Below are 25,459 nucleotides of genomic sequence, written 5' to 3'. Positions count from 1 at the left end.
TAAGAGGGGAGGGTGCCTATGCCAGGGCCAAGGAGGGCAGAGGGGAGGATGCAGCAGATAATGGACTTGAGGAGACTGCTCCAGCTCTTGTCTTGCCGCTTTGACGAGATAGGACCCCACGTGCTTAAAGCCCGTCCTTTTCCTCTGTGGCAAGAGCAACCAGCCGGTTTGCCAGATCTTTGCTGCAAGCAAAATGTGTAATGAAGTATTTTTCTACCTGTTTGCTTCTGCTAGTTTTGCTGCAGTTCAGAGCCATCTCATCACCTATGGACTTAAGCTACACCAACAAAGCCCTCTCCGTGGCTGGTGGAGAAGAGTGAGTGTGAGCTCCTCCAATCTAACATTGCTTTTAAACAGCAATAAGACAATTACACAGAGAGGCAACAAACCAGACTTGTCTGTTTCAAATGCAAGTAGAGTTCTGCTTCTGCTCCAAATCATTGATCTGAGCTCGTTATTTTGGTTCTGTTTGAGGGTTAGGCTATGACTCTGGCCAACAGTTCTGCTTTAGATTTGACCATTCCTCCATGAAAAGGTCAACTACATTTATGAGATTCCGGCACAAGAGATGGGAAACACCTGTTGACTGCTATTGCACTCTAAGGCCTTTTTCATCCATGGAACTCCAGCACCCTGAACTCAAATCCTTCTCCCTGTTTGTCCTCCAGCCGCAGCTACAATGCTCTGTAGCTAAATAACATTCTCTTTTTTTTCCTTCTAGAGGCACAGCAGCTGTTCTGTTTTGCTGCTGAATGAAGCAATGTTTTACCAGCTACAGTTTACAGATTTGCAGATTTTGGTGGCAATACTGTCACAGAGTTCCCACCATCAGCCCTCCTAACAGAGTTTTCCCCTGCCACACAACACTCAGGCTTTTCAGGTGGGCCAGTGTAGTTGTTCCCAGGGGCCAAGCCGATGAGGGAACTAATCTAGTTAAAATAAATTGAAAAGAAGAAAAAAATCCTTTCTATTTTACACAGTGTTTTGTTTCATTCATGGTTTTTAACACCCATCAGGTCCTGATGTTGCTTGCTGCAGAGTCATACAAAAATTGTTTGGGCACAAACAGGAGAGGGCTGAGCTGGAGCAAAATGGTGGAGAAAGAATGGCTGTGATGGGAATACCTCAAGGTAATATTACTACTAAAGCTTCCTTGTCCTCAAACTAGGGCCAGGGTTCTTATCTCACACTGACACCGTCCATGAGATTACCATAACTTTCCAGTAAACAGCCAATTCATTGCACAATTTAGACAACATTACACATCCCTCACATACTAAAGAATTAGCTCTACAGACTCCTTTAAGGCCTTAAAAATATCCTTAAGCTTCAGTTTTAATTTTAAAATGAGTACAAGCATTTGACCAAGCTGTAAACTATTAAAGCCAGGCATCACTTCAGCAGTAAACATAATATTTTCCTAATACTTCAATTAATTGTCCTGCTCATGGATCTATGCTTAGAGATTCCAAATAACACCAATAACAACAACAGCAGCAGCAGTATGTTCCATTTTACTGAACAACACAGTGATCTACCAAAAGGCTCATGATACATTATCACCGTCTGTGCAGGAGCGTGGGTGGGAAGCAGGAGGCTGCAAGAAGAGACAGATAGAACGGCTCCTACACGCGACTTTTTCCTCTGTGCTGCTATTTGCCTTTTGCTCAAGAAGTGCAGCAAATATATTAACACCCGCATGAAAAATGAGCTGAGGTAATTCCATCTATAGAGCATGTGATCAGTTCTGCTGCCACAAATGTTTTCCCTCTCGAATCTCACACAGCCTGACTCAGGCTGCAGCCGTGCACGTCACTACTAACCGGCAGCGTCAGACTGTCATTTGTTTCGTTTTGGAACGGGATGTTCCATAATAGCTTCACTCCCACACAACAGTTTATGAAACTACAATTCTTTCACATATCTCCTTTGTTCCTGTGCAGCAAGGAGTTATCATTTTGTTTCTAAGGTGCTAAAACAGGAGCAGAGTGGCCTGAGCTCAGGGATGCCTCACCCGAAACAGGATGTGTCTTTTAATAGGATGAAGATGAGACAGCTCTTTGTGTGTGGTAGAGTTTGTTCTTCAGGAAGACAAACGAGGCACACTGCAGAACAGTTATTTCTAGGGTTCCTGCTTGAAGTAGAGCTCCATGTCTCATTCACAAGGAGAGACTGTCACATAAATGGAAACTGAAGCTTTGGCTATGTTGATGGAACCATCAAAGCAGAACCAGCTCTGCTCTAGAGTGCCTTGCCATGGTGCTTAAAGGTGCAACATTCACTTTTCATCACTGGCTAGTTTGATTGTCTGGTCCTAAAATGCTAAACTACATCTGTGTCTTAGCCTGGCTCAGTTATGTGCTCAGAAGTGAACCCCTGACTCACTGTGCTTTGGTTCATACTGCAGCACAGTTTCAGAGCTCAGACTACAAGACTAGTGTTAGCCTCAGGTTAAAAACCCCAAGTGTCAATAGCATAGACACTGAGTCCTTGGCACTAACTGGTTTATTCTGCTGATTTGGTGCTCCTGTTACACCAAACTACCTGCTACCTCAGCTTGCTACTTGCTGTATAGAGACAGAAGTCCTGGGACTGTTGGATCCCAGCACACAGCTGCAAAAGGAGGAACGTGATGTAGTTCTAAGCATACAGCAGAAGGGCTCCAGACCCCCAGGGATCCCTGATCATGTAAAGACCAAATTCATCAGGATCCATCTGTAACGCTGTCAAGTTTCCTGTTGGGAACATCCTGACAAGCAGTTAATACAAAAGCAGAGAACCAAGGGAGTGGAGACCCAAAGAATGAAAGGATGGAAAATCTGATAGCCTTTCTCCTACGTACTTCTGGGATGCTGCTATGATTCAAGGCAGGCTAAAATGGATTTGTCTTCAACACCAGGTGCACAATAAAATGGATACATCACCAGGAAAGATCCAGTGTCTCCTACTTCAAGAGCTAGTCCCCTATTATAAAAGACTTCTAACTAAATGGAGATCTCTGATTACTAGGGTGCAGCCATTCCTAACAAGGAGTTCAGTACCAACTTCAGGTGTGGTAAAAAGGGTATTCCTAGTTCAGGAAAAAAGAAAAGAAAAAAAAATCACTTATTACCTGCCACTGGGAATAAAGCAGGAAGCTTAAACACGATCTGGAGAGAATTTGGAAAAGCAAAGCTCATATTTACACAAACGACACATAACCCTTCTCTGAGAAACAGAAGGGTCCCTGAGGCTACTGCCTGCAAAAGGGTGCCCTAAGAGCCTATGATGATGTTTATTCTGACCTCCTGGAACTTTGTCCAATGCACATTCATTGGGGTTAAATAAATAAGCATTAATAAATCAAGAGCTCCAAAGCTTCCACTGTCCTGCACTGAGCCAAGACCTTAAGTAAAGCGGCTTAAATCACATTTATATTTCCTTTGACCTAAAGACTGAGCACAGCTCAGTCCGTCCCGATTATTGAGTGAAAAGATCTTTATGGCTGTGCTACCTTGCATTCAGCTTCCTGAGAAATCTTTAGAAACCACTGCAAATGCAGATCATCACAGCCTGGCATCTGCTGCTTGCCACAGACACATTCAACAGCAGCATCATCTGGGGAGAGCAGTCAGTGCCCCAGCCCCCGCTTACTTTCACAACAGCCTTCAGGAATCCTCCTGGTACTGTTTGGACAGCTTTAGGTAATACTGCACTACAGGAATAACATTACTCAGGCTGTCAGTACCGGCCTCCAGCTTCTGCAGCCGTCAGGACAAAAGGCAATCTATGAAAGCAAGCCATTATAATCTTCCAGACATCACCTATAACTTTACCTGGACTTACCTGGGCTGATGTGGAGGGCAGTGTTTCTCTTGACATTCAAAATGAACGCGTGCACTAAAGAATACGAGGCTTCTCGTACACAGGGTATTGTTCTGGATTTCGTATTTCTTCGGGGTTGTCTTGGCAACAAAGAGGGTTTGCCGCTAGAGGTGTGTGAAACAGTGGCCAGCAAAAAGAAAAACGACTCCCACTTGTTTCATTCCATCGCCCAGTTAAACCAGACTCTTTTTCAACCTGCTGGGATGTTATTAGTGTGCTGTATGTCAGGAAAGCCGTCACCCATCAGCGCGGAGACATGGAGACCTCCACCCCCCAGTGCTATGATATTTAAAATAGCAAAAAAAGGATGTTTCATTGGGAAATGATGTCTATCCAGACATCCCTAGAGCTCTGTTTCCTTTCTGTCTTCACCCATCTCCAGGCAATGGAACTGATTATGAATTATTTCAAGTAAAATTAATTTGGGGTTTGGTTTTTTGTTTTTGTTTTGGGTTTTTTTTGTAGTTTCAATTAGGGAAATTTAAGTGGCTTCAGTGAAGTCAATGGGGTTACTGTGGACTGATTACAATATAATAGACTTCACCAATTTTCCCTGATCTAAATGAGTCTTTCCTTGGTGAAAAGAAGAGGTGCTGAACAGCTAATGCTACACACCTGGTCAGCACATGAGTGGAAAAGCCCCACTTGTCCTCCTGGCTCAGTTCCTTCCACTGAAAACAGATCTTTATTCACTGTGAATGAGATCCAGGAATTATTCTGGGAAGTTTTTAAGTATCTTTGGAGGCAGTTTCATATTGCTTATTCATGTCATTTGCCTTTATTTTTACTTACTGGAGGCATTAAAAATTTTAACCCAAACAGCTGTTCAGATTCCACTATTTTTTATGTTGCAAGGGGAAAAAAAGTCTGAACAGCTGTGTCAGTAAAACACAAACCAGGTGGCCTCCCTAAGGCAAAGTCTGGATGAAATGTATAAGATAATGTTTTTATTTTCTGAGTTATTGTATTTCTTTTTTTTTTTAATTACTTTGCTCTTGTGGATTCTTAAAGAGGTATTGGACACTTATTTCTCGTCTTCATCTTCTTCCCTTGACAATAGAGCTGTACCATAACTCAACACAGATGTGACAGTCATTTAGCCATCAAAGGTGAAAATTGTCCTTTCAGTACAATCCTCCTGAATCTATTCTGGAGACTTTAATAGGAGTTAAGACTAGGTAAGGAGCGATTTTACACATCTGGGCTTTCTATGGGAAGAAACCTGGGCTGTAGCACCAAACATGTCCCTGGGGATATGCAAGAGACTGTCCATAAAATGCTGGTGGAGGGAATTTGTTTTCCATGTTGAGTAACCCAAGTTACCCAAGATCCACAGTCTTACTCCAGTTCCTTGACAAGGTAGCTGGATTGTCCTCAAGCAGTGGCTAATGACTCACAGTTACACAGAGTCTGAAAAAAATGTTTTGTATCTCAATGTGTGAAACACTGTGGGGATTTGGTGAGATGTTAGCCAAATTCTCAGCCGGGCAGTGCTGAAATCTATAGAGCCAGATGGATTTACACCACAGTTGTCCCACTACTGTCATCTCAGAGCTTATCCCTACTGACAAAGGCTCATGAAGAACTTCCCTTACTGAGGTTTTGAATTCCTCAGTCAGCCTTCCATCAAATTCTAGCTTTCAAAGCTCTGGTTGCTTCTTTCCATGCACTTGCTATCACAGTCTTGCCCTGAGAGGCTTCTAGCCACCTATTCCGAGCCTTGTATTTCATGGCACCACATTCCATCTGTGTTCCAGGCCATCACACCATGGTCCACACTCTAAGCCCTGTTAAGACACCCAGGGCCCATCTGCTAAGTTCCCTCCACATAAACCCTCCTAAGACTGTGCTTCTATTGCCATAAGGGAGCTTGCTGAAAAAAGGCTTTTATATTACAGACACAGATGTTTTTATATATTATTATATAGTAATTTTATATTACATTATTTTGCTGAACTTCCTAGCTTTTAAAGTTGCCTTTCAGCTTACAGCATAGTGACAGTGTACAGCTAAATACCTGAACTTTTATATACCCATAAGACTTTTTGTTTCCTCTTTCCTCAAGAAAGAATATATGTAGAGATGCCTGCAGGTGAAAAGGATCACCTTCCAGGGAAAAACACAGCAGAATCATCTCTGAATATAAAGGGGAATTTAATTCTCCTTTATATCATTCCCTTTTGGTGCATTTTCTTCATATTTAATAGCTGGATGCAATTCCCTCTGTACGTACACAGCCTGTGTTATTACAATTCCAGTGTGATATATGTTTATTTGGCGCCTAACAAGATCATGAATCAGGAAATAGCATTGTGCTTTATATTATGTATTTATTTATTGTGTTAGGATGAAATTTACCCGAGTCCAGAGAACAAAATTAGCCTGTTACAGTCCTTGGTTTCATATAAGTTATTTTCCTCTCCATGCCTATGCCCTGTGGACAGAAATTTATTTTGCTGGTTCTGAATGAGAATTCTCCCATTCTCTCACTGCCTCCAGGTATGATTTCTATACCTTTCCTCCTGCTTCCAATTTTGTATCCATTACTCGAATGCTTGAAAACATGAAATATAATACCAACAAATTACAGAGCAAGGAAGACTGCAGTGTGTAGGGAATCATTTTGATTCCTATTTCATCCTTTTATAAGTAAAGAAAACCTCCTCAACTAATTAGAGGTCTTCAGTGACATATTTCTAATCTTAAATTCTGATCATATTTCTGGCCACTGGAAAGGTGGTCTATTTTGCAGATAGTTTATGGGATGCAGATTGGGAAGATCTCAGTTCTTCTCTGAAGTATGTCACTCACTGAGCAGTGAAACATTACTTTAAATGGGATGCATAGAAAACTACACCACAGAATATAAGAGCATCCAATGTATTTAATAATACAACAATATTTGTCTTTAATAATACTAAAAATAAAGTGAAAAATGTTTTGAGAACTTTAAGTGTCCAAACATGTTTTGTTTGCTGTATTTGATCACTTTGCAAGAACTTAAGCCTGAAAGACTTGGAGTCTCTGTGAAACTAGATAGTATTCATACACACAATGCAGGAGAGAAGTTAAATGAACAAATGGCAAGCTTATCTCATACAGAAGAGTTATAAAATCATTAAGCAATTACAAGTTTATTCAGTTAATTGGCTAAGGCCCAGCAATGATTTCACAACACTATCAGCAGGGTGTTGAAACACTAAAAACCCCAACAACTCAGCAAGCAAATGCTCCATTTCAAAGCAGCATTCTCAAGTATTTCTTAGATAAGAAGCTGTTTATCAGCATGTGTGCATGTTCTTCCTGGAATCAAGATCCATGCAGGTTTTTTCACATATACCAAGTTTTAGTGGTTTGTAATTTCTCCTCACTCAAGCACCAGAAAGATAGGAAAAGGGGAAGTAACAAGGATATACAGTCATGAAGTAGGATATATAAATAATACTTATATTTATTTGGTGGTTTGAGCTAAGATAAAGAGCATCAGAGTGTAGTGTGTTAAACAACAGTTACTTTGGACACTTTTTCTGGTGTACAGAAAAAAAATCTTGTAAGAATGTGGGTGGATAGGAGTATATGAAAGCAGGAACATGAGGAAAGATAGCTCATGCAACTGCTGATACAAAAGAAAATTGGAAAGTTCTGAAATAAAACAAACAAAATGAAGGTGTAATATATGTAAATACAATGGCAGATGTATCTGGGCATCCAGTAGAACCCCAGTAGCATCATGTAGCATCCTTTGAAACAGAACGTTTCCAAATTTCTGATCTGTGATATATCTTTTCATAGGAAGAATCTGGCCATCTTGGAAATCTTTCACCCTTCCTTCCAGCACACACAGAAGTTTAAAACCAAGTGTAAATACTTGCTAATGCCAAATACTTCATTTGCCAAGAAGAAATGATGCATATATTCAGGCATATATTATAACCAAGACTGATTTTTGTATTGTCTCTGTCAAGTCTTTAACAGAAACACCTCCTGATGAAACATAACTTGTAACTCACAGGTTTTGTATGTTCAGGGAAACTTCTCTCAACAGCTGACTTACAAAGGTTCATAAAAAAACTCAAGCTGTACTGTAACATGTTTTTAATCTAACTGCCAGATACTACAAAGGTAATGTCTTTGTAGACAGCACTTGGTTTTTGAAGAAGGAGCTGTCCAATGGTAAAGCTCTTGCGGAAAATCAGAACTATTTAACAGAACCAATCAATGAATATACCTCAAATTCTCTTAGGAGAAAGGAAGCATCTCATCATAATAACATGAGGCAATCATCATCCAGTAAGAACTCAGGCCATGCCTCAAGTGGTACATCAGTGTCAATTGTAAAGTTGCTTGGTGCAACTGTACAGATTGACTGACAACAAACACGCTTGCAGCTTCCATATCCAGCTCTGGTCTCTTTCTTAGTAAAAGAAACCAAACTCAATTGAAGAACAATCTCTTTAGATTTCTACATTTGTATAAGTAGATGCATCAGTGTTCAAAACCATCAACTACAAATTCAAATATTAGTTCTGGGGACAAAACAGGTATCATCAAAACATGAACTTATAAAAGATAAAAGGGAATAGAAGAAAATAATAACAGCTGATGAGTGGTAAAGAAGTAGTGAGAAAGATAACTGTGAGTGTCAGATTGTTATCACATGGACTTTCCCTGTAATTCTCCAGACTGCAAAATTCAGCCCTGGAAAGGAAATGAGCAGGAGTATCGTGCACTGTTTTGGTCTTGTTGATTCCTATCATGGCAAAACTTTTTGATTAGATGTAAATTTCACTAAGTAATCTGGCAAACTCTCCTTCCAACCACTAAATGATACTTTTCTGAGTCAGATGTAGTTTATAAGGCTTAAGTCATTAAGCATGACTGAATTGACCAATCACACCATACAAACATGGACTCATCACCACTAAGTGATGTCAAAAAAATAACCACATTAAGAAAACCAAAGCTTAAAATTTGGAACAGCACAGAGACCGAAAAACTTCAGTTTCTACACAAGCAATTTGTCAAAAGAAAAAACCCACTAAACTTGACAAGGAAATCCTTCTGCTGAAAATTACATGCTCAGTTATATGATTACATTGCTGGTATACTCCTGCTCCTCTTCTTCCTCCAGAGTTTCTAGTTGGGAAATATTTCTAGGACTTGCTAGTTCTGTTACCACTTTCAGGGTCTTGGCGTTCAGAGGTTCCAGTGACCAAGTCTTATAAGTACTTCTGCTCTAACTTTTTAAAGGAAATTAGACCAACTATCACAATCTCCTGCTGACTCTCACCTACCAATTGTAAATCCTCCAGTGTGGGAGAAGATTTCTGAGGTCAAAATGTTAATTTTGTTATTTCATTAAAAGCAAAAGAGGAAAATTAGGATAAAAAATTCCAAAGCCTGAGAAGTCAGGAAACAGCAAGATGAGAGAGGGCGAAATCCAGTACTACATCAATGGCTGGAAAATTCCAAAGGAAAGTACACCATGAATTTTGTTTTGGTACAAGATGATAAACAGTACACTTGGATTGCACAGAGTTTTTTTTAAAAAAGGCTTTTTAACCTTCCTCATTCATCCTTGCATTGAATAACAACCCATTCTTGAGCTTATAGACATGCAAACTCTCCTCACTCATATGTAAAGTCACATTGGCTTCCAGAAGATTACTTTTTTGAGTACAGGCATCGTGCCTGGACATTACCTTCTGGCCTTCAAGCTTGTCACATAATATCTAATATATATCTATTAGCTACTATCCAGAAAGGAACGCTTTTGACGTAACCAAGATGTTTCGCCACATCACGGAGCTACATGCAATATGTCAGCGGTAGCAAGATAATATCCAGCCTCTAGAACAAGCAAATCACAGACTGATACAGAATGTGACAGTCAGAGGGAATTTTCCCTGTAACCAACACTATAGAAAAGGCTGAATGACATCTTGCTGAGTCCTGTGTGGAGCCCAGTTGCAAGCCAAGAGTGATGTAAGATTTGCCTGGAGTTTGACCTGAGCCTTCTGCATTGTTCTAAGGCTTCACCATGAAAAGAATAAAAGTTACCAATAAAAAGTCCAAGAGAATGAACATCTGAGAGCCCACTCTGAAGATCTGCAAGAGATCTCATAAACATATAGTAAACATCCTCACTGATGGATTCCTCAGAGAAAAAAAATTCTGCATTACCCACAAAGTCCATTTTTTACAGACCATTTCTTTCTGTCTGGATGCAAAGAACCAAAACAAGGCATTTAATATATAACTTATAAAATCTGAAGTTTGAAGCCAAGGAAAATAAGCAAGGTTAGAGCTGTTCAACAAAATTTTATCTCCCTTCACATAGTTTTTTGTATTCTTATAATTCGTCAATGAACTAGCAAACGAGACTCTTGACTGTCTTGAATCATCTCAACACTACAGGCAACTGCTGTGGGTTTTGCCACCCAATATGTTGATAAAGGATTAGAATCTTTGCTGTTAATTTGTACTCTGGTGCCCTAAGCTTTGAGAACACAGAGGTCCTGGCTATTTTTATTGGCTCAAGACCCTCATATGTGGGCTGTGTGTGACTAAGAGCAGCTTCTCATGAAGAACACAGTAGAAAGTTCAGCACGCTCTGCCAAAAAGCCCCTGGGAAGCAGGGTTTGTTGGCACATCCCTACCTTCAAGCAAGCAGGCAGTGGGGTTATATCTTATTCAGCTCCAGGCAAAAATGGCATAGTTCTCTTCTAAAGCAGACTCTGAAAGCAAAATTACAGAGGATATGACTTGTAAGTAAAAGGAGAAGACAGGAAGAACATGTACCAAAGAATATGCACAGACAGAATGGGAATACTGCTCTGCTACTAACAGCATTTGCACATGTAAGATATACATATCTAAGATTGTTTCTCCTCCTGGCCTTCAGTCCTGGGTGGTTAAAACAGCTGATGCTCTATGCTATAGTGATCCCTCCTTTTTCCAGCTGATCGGATACCAGCTGAAGGACCCCTAAAAGCACCACATAGCTCTGGCAACAAAGACTTGAAAGTTGAGTTTATGCCTGCACAGTGGTGCTCGAGGTGGCCTTTAGCTGCTGAAATTCCTACTGCCCTCAGACCTGCTCCTCATCTTCAGCAGAAAAAGAGATGGGTGAAACACAGCTAGCCTGGTCATGGTCATCATGGTAAGACTCTATATTTGAGAAATGAAGTGAGATCATATTTGACAAAAGAAAAGAGAGAAATTGACATAAAACACACAGAACAGCTAAAGTTAAAGTGACAACAAATAAGCTCTGCAGTGAAGGAAAGGGTAAAATCTTGGCCCTACTGAAGTCAGTAGGATGTTTGCCAGAAAGCTGTAGACAGCTTGTTTTATCCAGGATTTTTAATTAGTGATTAAATGATTCAATGGCAAGTTGGCTGTTTTAAGGAGGAAAAAAAATCATGAAATAGCTCCAGCATGCCTCTCCCTGCCCTGCCTACCCCTTGGGAGGTACAGATCATACACAGCTTTTTATGGAAGACTGGACAGATATTTCATTGAACCTTAGTTGAAACCTGTAGTTTCCCAGGCCCTGCCTCCTTCCCCAGTTTGGGGATAGAGATAGGAAACACCTGCTAACGACATCAGAGACATAGCAAAGAGCAAAAGCCATGTGTCAGCAGAAAGCCCACTGGAAGCCTGGCCTCTCCAGCACAGACACAGTCTGTGTGATGACGGATAGTATATATGAAGAAGTAGGACGCTGCATTCATTGAATTGACATATTTGAATGGATTTGAATTATTCTGGAGTGACATATAGGGATGTCAAATAAAGCATCTCACCACCTTAAGGTGTAAGTTGCTTTGTTAAAAGCCTCATGACCCTCATGAGCTATTCACACCACACGCTTCCCTTATTCTGCTTCATTTTTCCGCTTTTTTCTCCATCTCCTTCTGCTTTTCCCCTCTCCAAAGCACACCAGTTTCTATGGAAACAAAACACGTCATCGGGACGGACAGAACTTGGTGACATCCCCGAGCACAGACAGAACGTGCCGTTTCAATAAGCATTTTGCAGTTTGGCACGTGAGGGAGGGGAGGAAGGCGACGGGCGCCTGTCCGGGGCACGTGTGTGCACATGTGTGTGCGTGGGCGGGCGCCTGTGTGCATGGGCCCTGCCTCTCGACACGCGATTCACACGGCCGCGCTGCCGCCGCCTTGCCGGGACAGCACGCAGCACAAGGCTCAGCAAATCTGGCCCAGCCTAGGCTGTTTTAATATGGCTGAAAATTGCTCTGACAGCTGAATAGCTTCTTTGTTTGTAACTTGCTCTTAGCTGACTCTGCTGCATTATGTAGCTTTGTAAAGAGATTACTTTGTCAAGAACAGAACCTATATGGTCTGAGCATGAACAACTCAGCATGATGAACTGCATTTGCTTTATATGATGTACGGGGCTGCAATCCTGCTGCTGTTAACATGTCTGCTCTTCTCTATGGGTTTAATTTTCTGATCTTGAATTTAAATTTTCTTGGTGTCTTTGGGATTATCTTTTTTACCCTTCCCAGGACAGACACAGGATGTTCTCAGTATGTCAAATCTCAATACATTTTATCTTGCCCTTAATGTTGTATCAGACCAGGTTTTTGCCTGTATCTAATAGGAGACCAACATTATCCAGTTAGTTAATTACTCGCCTACAAATATTCTCTTCCTGACCTAAATTGCTACAGTTATCTTAGTATTTGAATCAGAATTTCAACACAGCAGTGCCCCAGCAAAGGCTTAGAAAATGGACTCCACTATATGGAACACTGTATGGAACATATACAGCTTGTACTTTCATCCCTAATGCTAAAACGCAATATTAAATAGGCAGTTCTCCATCTGCATGACTTCAGTACAGCTGCACATGAGCCAGTCCTTTGTCTTTACAAAGCCTTATGAAAAATACTGAAGCAAATCCACTCTGCACAGCATTACTGACGCTATCTGGACCTTGCACTGGGCACTGAATGAGCTTTGCAGGCTCTGCTGGCCATTGCCTTTAATAACACTTGAGTTGACTGCACTGGTAGTCTCATCACCCTTGCAGTTTCTACCTCTAGCCATAGCTTGCTTAGAAATTGCATTATTTCAGATCCACTTTATGCCATGCCTGGAGGCACAACAGACTCAGCGCATTTTTCTCCTTTCTCTCCTTTAATATTTTAAAATAAAAAACGTTGATTCTGCTGGGTAGATGATGTGGTCCAGTATAAAAATGACTAAGAACACCAATGTTCCTAACAGCAAAATTCCTATTGACTTTTTTTTAGGCATTATGTTGATCTGCTGGGTGCTGGATACGGAGACATTTACCCAGTGACATCACTGGGGGCTTTTCTTGTGTAAGACACAGAGCTGGGCCTTGAAGCATCTTGCGTTTCAACAGTTTTTCTTCACCCTATGAACTGGCAGAACTCCAATTTACCTTGCACCCTGCATTTTTCACTCAGTTTACCACTTCTTTATACTCATTTTACCACTTCTGAAAATACCAGCCTTCTCTGAAAACAGAGGGGAAGTTTGTCAGATGAGCAAAGCCCTCCTTTACCTCTTACTCATAACCACGATCCACTTCAGATGATTTAAAGAGCTTTGTACATATTAATCTTGAAAAAAAAAAGGCACCTTTGCAAACCCCTGTTTGAAAACAGAAGTAATGGAAAGATTCCTCACAACCTTATTTGCTCCCACTTGTACTCCATGCACACATATTTCACAAAATTCATATATATTTTTAATTCACCATCTGTGCAGAAGTTCTTTGTACTTGAAACTAGCGTCTTGGCTAACGAATTCCTCACCTTCCACTTGTTTTGGCAAATGATGGATTGCCGATCAACACTGACAAAAAGAATGCCACTGACCATGCAATATTCATTTAAATTATGAAAAGCTGCACAGCACAGACAGTTTAGGAACAATTATTCTTGTTGGGAATTTTCAGATTTAGTAAGAAGTCATGAGATCTTCAGAGAGTCAGTAAATTTCCACAGACGGTTTCTGTTCTTCACCCCCTCTTGTGGCAAACCCGGCTGAACCACCAAACATGTCTCAATTGGTCTGCAACCTGCTCTGCCTCAGGAGCCTTTGGAAAATCCCAGGCCAGCAGACACCAGCTGTGTTGAGCTATGCTTGGTGCCAATAAAGGCAGAAGTGATTTGCACAGTCATGCATTGTGTGCATTGGCGGGAGCGGGGTGAAGTCCACCGGACAAAATACACCGGAGAAAAAAAAGCACAAAGGAGAGAAAAGGATAGTCATGGTTTGCAGAAGAGATGGAAATAATTGCCAAGATCTAAATGGCCTAGACAGAGAAAATGAGAAAGAGTGAAGTGTATCATCAACTCACAGCGTGATCATTCTGGAGTAAACACATGTTAAGCGTGCCCTGCACTTTTCTTCAAGGACAGCTCCATAATGTTACAACTCTAAGTGTCAGCTTTCCACGTTCATTTCTCTTATTCTAGTGCTGCTGCCACCCAGAAAGCTGAATTTAGGTCTCTAAAAGCATCTCCAAACTCCCTGCCTCTGATTCTGGCTTAGTTATTCCCTCATAGTATATGATCCTTCTATAAGGAACAAGCTAAACATACTCCATCTAGAGACACATCCATGGGTCGAGTGACAGTCTGCAGTCATATAAGAAAACACGAGGGCTTATTGAAGGCCAGTTTTCCACAAAAGCACCTTAAATTTGGGGCCCTGAGAACTCCTTTTTGACTAAAAGCATGTAACTCAGATTAGGTGCTTCAATTTGGGGAAACATGAACATTTTGAGTACAGCATCAGTCAAGAAGTGACAAAGTTCAGAGGAATGCCATTTAAGGAGACAAGTAACAACACAATAGAATCAAGTAAACCAAGCCATAAGTGAAATGAATTTACTCCATTAGGTGTGTGTCATTTTTGTTTTTTCCCCTCCAAGACTGTATCAGGGAATAAGTTAAACGGTAGCCTCCAGGTTTGTAGCACTTCTAACTCCTCACTGGCTCACCAAGGCTCAGATGGTTGACTTGTACCAACATCCTCGTGGACATGAGGATACATCTACCCAGACAGATGACCTTGTATGTTCTGGTTTCCAGAAGAGCAACTAAAAATGCAAGGACTAATGCTATTAGCAGAGAGATACTTTTCTTGTTCAGAGTGCTTTGAGCCTTTCATACTTCTTGGAAATGTGAGCATAGTGGGAGCAGAACCACATGCTCAGCTTCTCTGTGCCAGTATGCAAACAGAGGTAAAAATGCTGGGCATATATGTATCATTTATATTAGCAGGTTAGACCATCATGGGTCAAAGCATTTAAGACTGCATCTGCAGAGCTGAATAACTCAAGGAAGTCCAAGCATACGTCAAATGGATCTTTACTGTCAACAACAATTTTTTTATAAGAATTGACAAGCGGATCTCAGCAGAACAGTTTCCAAAAGAAAGGTTGGAAATCCTAAACCAGAAAGAAGCACCCTGAAGAAGCTCCTGTGAGGTTTCCTTTGATGAAGAGAGATAGGGGTAAGTGCAAGAATTTCCTCATTCTCTCGTCTCAGAAATGGGCAATGTGATCTGGCACAACCACAACAATCTGGCTCAGCCGTTCACGATGTTTCAAGTTCTGTCTCAGCAGCACACAAGTCCACCTGAGAAAGAAGCAATGGGGAAGGAATCCTCGACAGCCACTGTCCTGGCCCAAATACTGAGGCCCTTCCAGTACCGCTCTGTAAACAAGCATTACCTTTGGACCCTTAAAAGGCATGCACTATATAACTCTGGAATGGTGTTAATCCCTCTGCCATGGAGGTCAAAACAAGCTTTCTATTATAAGCTCTGTGAAACACACCTCCTTCCCAGCCACTCACAGGGAACAAAATCCACTCAAAGTGGTCTGTGTGTAACAGGACGCCAGAGCAGGCACTTGAGGCAACATGGGCGAGGCATGTCAGAGCTGTGAGACCTCTGAGCTGGAGGCTTGGCCCCTGGTGAGGCAATACTGGCTCAATGCCATGGCCGAGGAAGCAAAGGAGACAATGTGACAATGTTCTCTTTGCTTTGCAAAGGACAATGGTCTATTCACCCATGATATCAGCTGGAGAGGCCTCTGCCTTATGTCCCACCCAAAATCAGTAGGGTCTTGCGGCAGTGCTCCTCAGCAGTAACTGCTCTCCTTGCCTGCCCCACTTCCATCTTCCCAAGCACCTTTGCAACAATCCTTTTTCATCCATCTCAATTAGAGTTACGACAGCTAGAGCCCAGGTTAAGGTTGAGCCTTGTGGTTACAAATGGCAACGTCTCAACCTTGGAGTCACATTGGCTGGAGCAACAAATGACATGTTGGAAAGTACAAACACTGATACCCAGGGTGTGGTATGCTGGGGGTTAGCTAAGGACCCCCAACTTCTCTTTAACACATTTTCTGTGTATTTTCCTAGGGGTCCAGAGTACACACTGGCTTTACTGATAAACTTATCAGTACCAGAGTGAAATATCCGTTTTATTTGTACTGTTTACACAGAGTTTGTTTCTCCAGTTGGTAAGTTGGGATTGAGTGAACAGGGCGACCCTGTGTTTCCTTTCACCCCCCACACCCTCCTTTAATATTGCTCCTAACAGCGGGCATGTCAGCTGATGGGCAAGAGATGCTACATCACCCTTGTCCTGAAGATCTTCACCTCCATACTGGAGGTCACCTATCCCTATACATCTTTCCCAGTCACAACCTACCCTGTAGAGATGAGGAAAGGCTGTGGCACAGTATGTGGACACCGATTACATCTCCAAACAGGAGGAACACACAATTGGTGGGATCCGCCTTGCTTTCTGGCCCCTTTGTGCTCAGGGGCAGAAATACAAATAAGCCTCAATGTCTTTTTCCTGCTTATATGAACTGAGATCCGTTTTTTCAATAGCAGGCTCTAGTAGATAAGTATTGCCATTTCTCAGTATTTGTTTTTGGGAGGGAAAGCCTTTCACTGGCTCCCATGACACTCCTCCAGCATTCAGGAGGTGCAGTGGGGTGGCAGGTAGAGTTGTGATTCAGGGATATCCCTACACTGACTGGAACTGGTGTTGCCATGCCAACCCTACATAGTCTGTGCACGGACAGCCCAGGACAAAGCAGACTGCTACGGGGTCTGTGCTTTTGCAGACAGCGTGGTCCCAGGACTCTCCAGCTGAGGATTGACCTACTCTAGGTGGTCCTGCTCTGGCAGTGGGGTGGGACTAGATAATCTTTTGAGGTCCTTTCCAACCCTTAAGATTCTGTGATTTGGTTGAAGCTTGGGCTTTAAGATGATGATGTTCCTGTGACTTCTCAGCTCACCTGCTTATTTCCCCCTCCTTGCCTTGACTCAGAGAGCAGGACCATAAACTCTACAAGTGAATTTTCTGCCTACGTTAATTACATCACACAGCCAGTGCTAATAACTCACGTTGTTTCAGAAAGACCACAGACATAGCAGGTAGGAATGGCAACAATCCTCCCAACAAGCCCAGGCATTCCCTGGCAGCAGCTGCACACACCCTTCGCCCACTCAGCATGTAATGTCATGCACCTTGTGAGATGGCAACCCAGAGCCCATCTAAATCAAAACACAGAGGACACAAACAATTACACCTTTCCTCTGCTTATGCTAACCAAAAGGGATGTTTTTAAAAAGTGCTCTTCTCAAAAAAAAGCACCAAGTGACAAAAGCCAACAGAGCTGAAGGGCCCTGCATACAGCTCATAGGATGAAGACTCAGGTTTGAATTTTATTGTCTAATTGCACTTGGAGAATGCCCTGAGTAATTTCCTGGGTATTTTATAAGTTATTTCCTTATTGCTCTGCAGGTAAACTAGGTCAAAATGTTTGCCTTGTCTAAACATCCATTTGTCAATATATAAAATGAAGGCAATGGGACAAGTTGTTCTTTGCTTTTTCAGTCTGCAGTTCAACATTATGGAAAGGCCATACTATGACCCTCTCCATCCTTGGAGCAAAGAAGGCCTTTGAAACCTTCAAAGTAAAACAGCTGAGAAGTGGCAATTGTTGCTTTATGCAGTTCAAGAGGAGCACCAGTGAAATGTGGACAACTAGGCTGATTGAAAGAGATGTGTTTGAGTGGCTTTTTGTCTCCAAGTGAACAAAAAAAAGGGCATCACCTATAATTGTTTCTTCTGCCAGCTAAAGTACAAATGCCTTTGCAAATCACAATATCTGAAATCAAGAAAAGCTGCAGGAACAAAGAGATTCCACCACACACTGTGCTGCATCCAAGGTCTGACTGTTCCCTCCTGACATCCCAGTCTCATTGGCTGCTACATTACATGCGCTATACCTTCACCTGTGCTGACCCTCTCAGTCAAAAGTCGAGCATTTAAAACACTAACATCCGGGAGTCCTGCAGCTTGTATAGTGGGATCTGATAAAGGGAAAATGACTGTGAACAGACAATGTAGACGGAGGCTGTGGAATGTCTTTGAATCTGAATACACAAGGCTGCCTAGTTTCCCTCATCACAAAGGGACTGTCTACAGAACCACAGGTAGGAAGCAGGAAGGCTTTTTTTCAAGGAGGTAAGCTGCTTTTTTAGAAAAAAACCATGTCTGCTAGCAATAATGTTTTACTGCATTGTTAACATGCAAGGTGAGAGATACTATCAGCACCCAAGACAGGAGGTTGATCTTCAGAAAGCTTCTGTATTTCAGTGTTTACATTAAATATGGCAATAAACCCGGGCCAATTTCAGTATGTGTTACACTGCACCAGCACCCTCCCACTATCTAGCACTTCCCATCGTTTCTCATATAATAAGATTCATCAACCTGGATGCATTTTGTACTTGAGTGACTCCTTACTCCTTTAGTGTTTCAGAATTTGGAGATTATTCTGTCATGAAATTGTCAAGTATCCACAGTCTTTTCAGGGGCAGGAATAACCATAATAAGGATTGTAACTCAGGAAAACCACTACGATATGGAAGAAGAAAGCTATTGTCACATCTGTATTGCCATGGCTGTTTCCCACAGCATCTTTTGGCTGCCTTTCACCTCAAGTGCCCCCTTGCCTGACTCCTCCTCTCAGTTGTCCCACTTACAAAGTGCTATCTCTTCTGTCTCCATTTTATGGTATCCTCACAAGTCATTACCATGACTTACATAGCCAGGCTTGCTGCTCAAGTTCAACAGTGCAAGTCCTTTGAACCATATTCCTCAAGTTCACTCTTCATCCCGTTATCAAATTGGTACAGAATAAAAGCCTAGTGGAAAATCCCAGTATGAAATGTACTCCTGTGTCTGACATTCATATAATGGCTATGTTCAGAAAAGGTTTGATAAGATATATATTTTTCTCATTATATACTGGACTATGTGAAGTGTTTGTGTTTAACTTGAACAATTTTTGGTATCTTGTGGTCAAAAATCACACTTTCCATACATAAACATTTTTGAAGACTCGTATTAATGACATCATCAGAATCAGAACTAGCTCTGCTTAGGCAGTTACCTTTGACAGAAAAATATTCAACCAGTGACTCAGACATGAACTGGCTCCAGGCCTTAAAATGAGGACCATTTGTTACACTGCCTAACTTATAGCAACTATACAATCGAGGCTGGGGTTTCAAGGCAACAAAGCCTCTTGAAGACATTAAGAAGGTCCCTCACTGTTTGTTGATGAAAGAAATCCCACCTAATTTTTGACAGATTTAAGCTTTGCTTGTTAGAGTAAAAGCAAATGTCATAGTGATGGGCTGTAGCCATCTGATGATAATGACCTTTGGCCACAGCAAGTCCTTCAATGCACATGTTGTGCTTGTACTGAGCAGACCCTATAGATACATGCATCCTGGAGCACCCCTGCACGTACAAACTGCTATGAACTCTTGCATTAAATTACATTTAGCTTGGGCAATCAGTAGCTTATCAGTCGACTTTTGGCTCTGATTCCTAATAGCAAGCAGCATCTGACAAAGAAAGCCCTTAGAGAAGGCACAGGGAAAGAAATAACTGTGCTAATCAAGCTACACAAAGTGCATTGGAGAAGAGTACTCCACTTCAAGGATACCCTGACATTTCTGACCCAGTAACAAGTAGCTGCATAAAAATTTCAGGAATTTAATGTGGAGTGCTTAATTGAGACAGAGGGAAATCAGTAGAATTTAAAATGGATTTATTTGTTGCAGATAAACTGTATCAGTTTGGAAGATTTAGTAAACATTCTTAGGCACAAATACATCTTTATTTTGATTGTCAACCTCATAAACATGATAGAAACCCACATTGGCCTGACATATGTATGATTAAGTCTTGCTTGCAGTGCAAATGTAAATGCAATAGTCCTACTACCGTACCCTGCTTAGCACTTAAATACCATTTTTTGAGCACTTAAATACAATTTTTCTAATTTATTTCCATCATTTGAACCTAAGGACAGGGGAAAGGTTTGAATTTTACATAAGATAAATATTTCTTTCCAAGAGTGAACCTGTAAAAGTGAAACCCATTTAATAATACACTAAGCATCTTTCACATCCAAACCCACTTTTACAGTATCCTCTTAGGGAACATATTGGTTTATCCATTTTAAAAGCATGGTAAAACTGAGGCTTGAAAAAAAAAAAATGATGTGACTTACCAAGGTTAAAATGCATATTAGGTACAGAGCTGGGGAGAGAAATCCTGATTCAGATTCCTAGTTCTCTGGTCTACCAGCTTTTCCCTGCTTATAGTTAGGAACAGATGATTTGAGGGTTCCATTCAAACAAAAGGTGTGTCATTACAGACAACTCTTCTTTCTAGGATGGCTTGGAGCCCCTAGAAGAATTTCTGAGTGTTCTAAAAATGAAAACATATGAATTAACTAATTTGGGTAATAACTTCACTAGTAGGAAAATTCAAGCCTCCTCTATTAGAAGCTAGCGCTCTCAAAATTTACGTTACGATCTGCTACCTGGCACCTTTGTCTTCATCCAGATTCACCACATCACTGAAGAGTGTCAGAGTAGCTCTTTCTATAGCTATAAAGATGAGTTCAGAGCACAGTCTGGGCTCTGAATATTTAGGAATGCAGAGTTCAGGTAATACTCATCATAAGTATCAAACTGGGATAGCTTTTCCATACTTCTCCATATTGCTGGAGATAAAGTGAACTGGTTGTGATTAATACAGGAAGGTGACAATTAATTAAGGTCTTTTCCATCCAAATGTTTTTATTCAGTGTTTGGAAGATGACTCAAGTACTTGGATCAAGTCTCTCTAGACATATTCTTCAGTTTTTCCTGTTAGTGGGAACACAGGAGACTAGATATACAATCCCCTTTAACACTGGTTTGTGCCTTCAGCTGTGTTTGAATCCATATACCAGGGGAAAAGCTTGTTACTGCTGCTAGCTAAAAGAATTACAGGAAAAGTGACTGAAGAACCTGAGAAGAATCAGAATAAAGGGCAGCCTACAGTGATAACATTTTATCCCTTAGGCCTCCTAACCAGAGTATCCTGCAGAGAGAGAAATCTAGACCCCATTGAGTGTGAGAAAGTTAACTGGGAAAGGGAGCAGCCTCCCTTTGATGGCAAAGCCAAGGAAGTAAACTCTCTAAGCCTTCCACTGAACCAAAAACAAAGCAAGCATTTAGTCTGGTTACACTTGAGACTGCCTTTTAAAGTACTTATCTGTGCCTCCTAGTTGTTCTCTAGTTCTGGATGCTGCAGTCTTGTGCCTTCACTCTCTTCCTGCAGCCTAGACTGGAAACATCTTTGCTCTGATTTGTACTGATCTCCATTTACTAATGATCTCATGTGTCAGTCTGAGCTACCTTAAATGGTAATAAGGTATTTGCAAGTTTACTATGATATGGAAAAAGAAAGAATAGATTTTTATTGTTTTGTTGACAAAAATAGCCACATAACTGTCCCTCAGTCTTGTGCTACTAATGAAGTCCATGAGGAATATACAAATATATGCCATTTGTGGAACTTGTCAACACAACTAGTCTCCAGCTAGAATACATTCCATGCCTTGTATCTCCATATAGTCCATCTTTCTGGGACATGTGACCCAAAAATGTGTCATCAGGACCTGTGTAGACATTGGACTGATGAAAAAAAAAAAATGAGGGAAGCTGAAGCAACAACACTGCTTCTTCCAACCTCTGCTCAGCTCGTTGCTACTGCTCTCTGACAAAGTTAGCAAGACATGAAAAGATGTTATCATCCCAACTTGGCCCTGGTTTTACCTTTCATACAGTAGACTTTTATGTAAGGCCATATTTTCCCCAGATATTACCAAGAAAAAAGGAACAAATCCACAGCTGTCAGTTTTTAAAAGCAAATAATCACTCCCACGCAATGGCTGAAAGGCAAACTTGTACCTAAGGACTTGTAACTGGCATCACTGACGTTTCTCATTGTCCAATCAAAATGTTAAAAATAAACAGAGCCCACAAAGAGAAAAATACACAGGATTTTAACATTCTTTCCCAATTCATAACCAAAGTTGTGGTCAGCAACTCGGAGAGAGTTTGGTTGTAAGTCACGACTTCAATCAGATAGTCCCATTGGCATTTTGAGGAAGCCTCCCAAATTAAATGGATGTCCAAACTAGAGACATTTAAACTAAAGATGAAACATCACAAATAATCTCTTCTGTCTAGAAAAAATAGAATCAAAACAGTCAAATGCTCAGGAAGATAAGTGATACAACACTGCTCCCTTGGGCATCTTTATTAGTGATTATTCCAGTTTGTTTTCAATGCCTGAAACAATGAAACTAGTGGACAAGCTATTCTAGTCCTCTAGGCATGAACTGTCCTAATCTCTGCTCACCAGCCCTCCCCAGAGTCACATCCTTCTAACGCCCCGCTTCTTCCTTCCAGTCTCCATCTGGTGACTCAAACTATTGAATCAGCACAGCCATCAGGGTATTCACCTACCAAATCAGAGTAATCCTTAATCTTGCTGCTGTGACCTCTGCCATGTCTGTTCTCAACTTTTGTTTATTACTTTCACTTTTTGTGCCAAATATAACTATTTGCATTTGGGGCAAAGCTCCCATCATATATAGCATGAAACCTCCCCATCACACAGTCTCTGCAGACCCTACATGAGTGTAAACCTCTTAACTGCCCAAAGGGATGAGGAAAAGAAAGAACCAGTTCTCAGAACTGATTAGGTTTGAAATCAAGGGTGAAACTTCAAATAGCATCAACAGTGCTGGATCAGCCAGGAAGAGACTGATCCTGAAGGTACTAAGTGCCTTGTGAAGTATCTGCAGCTTCTCTATGGTAAATGATTCCATCTTGTAGATTAAAGTCCTAAAGCCAAGAAAACATTTCAATGACAACCATGAAACTCCTCCAGCAGCACTTGTTGGAAAGTTACCTGTCATAAAAGAAACACAGCATTAACAACTCTTGATATGTAGGGGTCACTAGAGGGTGTTTTATCTTTCTGTATTTTTTCCAAAAAGAATGAAGGAGATGGAAGAAAAAGTGAGATTATGTCATAGCAGAGGAATGTCTTTACTTACAGGAATACAAGTCTTTTCCACCTAAGTCAAGTAATCTTCAAAAGATGACTATGAGATGCACCGCTGTGCGCTCTACAGAGTTTTACATAGTCTCTCTACTTCCCCATCAATATTATCCTTTGTATTATGTAAAACTATACATTATATAGTACATTATACAGTTCATCTGATCTTAAGATCCCCTCCAAGTCCAGTTACTAATCAGAATGAGGAAGAACACTGATTTGAGTGGCAGAACTTTTGATTATGTCAGACTGACAACGGATACTTTAACAAAGAAAACAGTCAAATTGTACCTTGGACATATGGTTGGTTATCTATGGGTGGATCATCTGGGCCATGGACTGATGGCTCACTCTTTGTTCCTCCCACAGCTTTGGCTGAATCACAGTCAAGACACAGACTCACGCTGCTGAGAGTTTCCTGGTACCTAAACTTATCCCTGTGCTCTAAGGAGATGCACTTAGCCACATTTTAAGAGATGAACACACTGACTAGCTCTCATTGGCACATGTTTTGTGTTAGCTGTGGGTAATAATCCTCTTCCCTCTCACTGCTCTTCTTCATTATCTGGGTAGCTGGTTGCAGACCTTCTCTGAAGGAATAATTTTGGTAGTCACCACATAGGCATATTACAACAGGAGTTAAATCATACTAGTCTTTTAATTTAAAGGGACAGAAAGGCCACACAACACAAATCTTGGCACTCCAAACTCTTGCACTTCAGATCTTATTCTGTATCTAGCAATCAATGTTCACACTTCTACACAGGCCAGGCTCTCTCCTCCACAGAGTTCATCAGTTTAAGGTTTTTCTGGAGGAAATCCATGCTTCAACAGGGATTTTGGTGCTGTTTGATGATGCAGAAATGTATCAAAGCAGTAGCATAGAGAAAAGCAGGCTATGGGTAGTAGTGACTTCCAGTTTTCTTTACAAACATCCTCTTGCAAAGATGTTTATGTTAATAAGCAACGGAGGGGCTCCAAAGTGCTAAGGTGCTTTTTGGGCTCTACAGAAGCAGGCACCCCTTGCTCAGAGGGATCGAGCTAGGAGCCTCAGGCTAAAGAAAAGGATGGTCACTGTCCAGACTGCAAGGATTTCAAAACACAGGGTACCCACAGGGGTAGGTCTATACATACCACATTGCTTTCTCCCTTTGCCACCTAATCCCTTCCAAAAATCCCACAATTGCTTTTATTGAGATTTAGCTCAGCTCCCTTCTCTGAAGAGAAAACACATGGCACTTTTGGACCATATGTGATAATACTGTTCATAGTTTCCAAACGCTTCTTTTACCACAGCCCAAGGAATCAGCAGAGAGATAAATCATATTGAGCTGCACAAACATCTTCTCCACACTGCATTCACAGCTATCCACAGAGAAAAGGAGCACACACATCAGGATACATCTAGGAAGAGTCAGATGAAGCACCAGGAACGTCTCAGATCTGAGGAATTAATCTGTTTCATTGGAGCTGAACAAAGATCCCAGCCCATGCAGGCAAGATTAACAATAAAAGTATATCTTTGTGTTATTTATCCAACAACAAAAAATATATCACATTATTTCAGGATCTCTCTCCTTAGCTATACTGTTCTCTAAGGGATATAGAAGATGCAACGCTTGTAGTCATTTGGGAAAAACAGGAGGTGAAGAGCTTGCAGAAAATGCACCTCTAAAAGTTATTAGCTAACAGTAGACCCTTCCCTTCCTTAGATTCTATTTGTCTGGTTCTGATAAATTTGTTCCTTCTGTCACACTGTTATTTTACCTGATATATGCTTATTTGCTTAGCTATTAAACAGTCAATTATATAAGGGGTTGTGCTTTTCTTGCTACAGTGTATACTTGCTGTGAGCTTCCAAAGAAAAGTCTCTCCTGTATCAGCTAACACACATTCAGTTTGGGACTCACTTCTCTGAAACATCTAGTGATATAAATTCTTGGAATGAAGAGGGAAGCAGCCTTTTGCCATGCATGTGGGAGCATGGCTACAGAGATAATACGTGCTGGCTTCAGGAGACTTGTATCAGCAAGTTTTTTTCATTGCTTTCATCATCCAAATATCTATATATGGGGTGT

The 25,459-nt window shown here is 41.2% G+C and overlaps 1 protein-coding gene across 18 annotated transcripts in view; it reads right to left on the bottom strand.

Annotated features, from left to right (window-relative positions):
- SLC6A6 (solute carrier family 6 member 6) overlaps window positions 1-25,459 on the bottom strand; it is a 117,133-nt gene that overhangs the window by 87,933 nt on the left and 3,741 nt on the right. For 7 of the 18 annotated variants that reach the window (XM_062008524.1, XM_062008535.1, XM_062008537.1 and 4 more), the window contains one exon: window positions 10,524-10,601. The exons of the other annotated variants lie outside the window; for them this stretch is intronic. The gene's annotated coding sequence lies outside the window, so the exon portion shown is untranslated. The remainder of the gene's footprint in view (window positions 1-10,523; window positions 10,602-25,459) is intronic. 18 annotated transcript variants of the gene reach the window in all.

This window comes from Colius striatus, chromosome 15 (assembly GCF_028858725.1).
Source record: "Colius striatus isolate bColStr4 chromosome 15, bColStr4.1.hap1, whole genome shotgun sequence".
In the NCBI taxonomy this organism is placed as follows: domain Eukaryota; kingdom Metazoa; phylum Chordata; class Aves; order Coliiformes; family Coliidae; genus Colius; species Colius striatus.
This window is presented reverse-complemented; position numbering and strand designations above follow the sequence as displayed.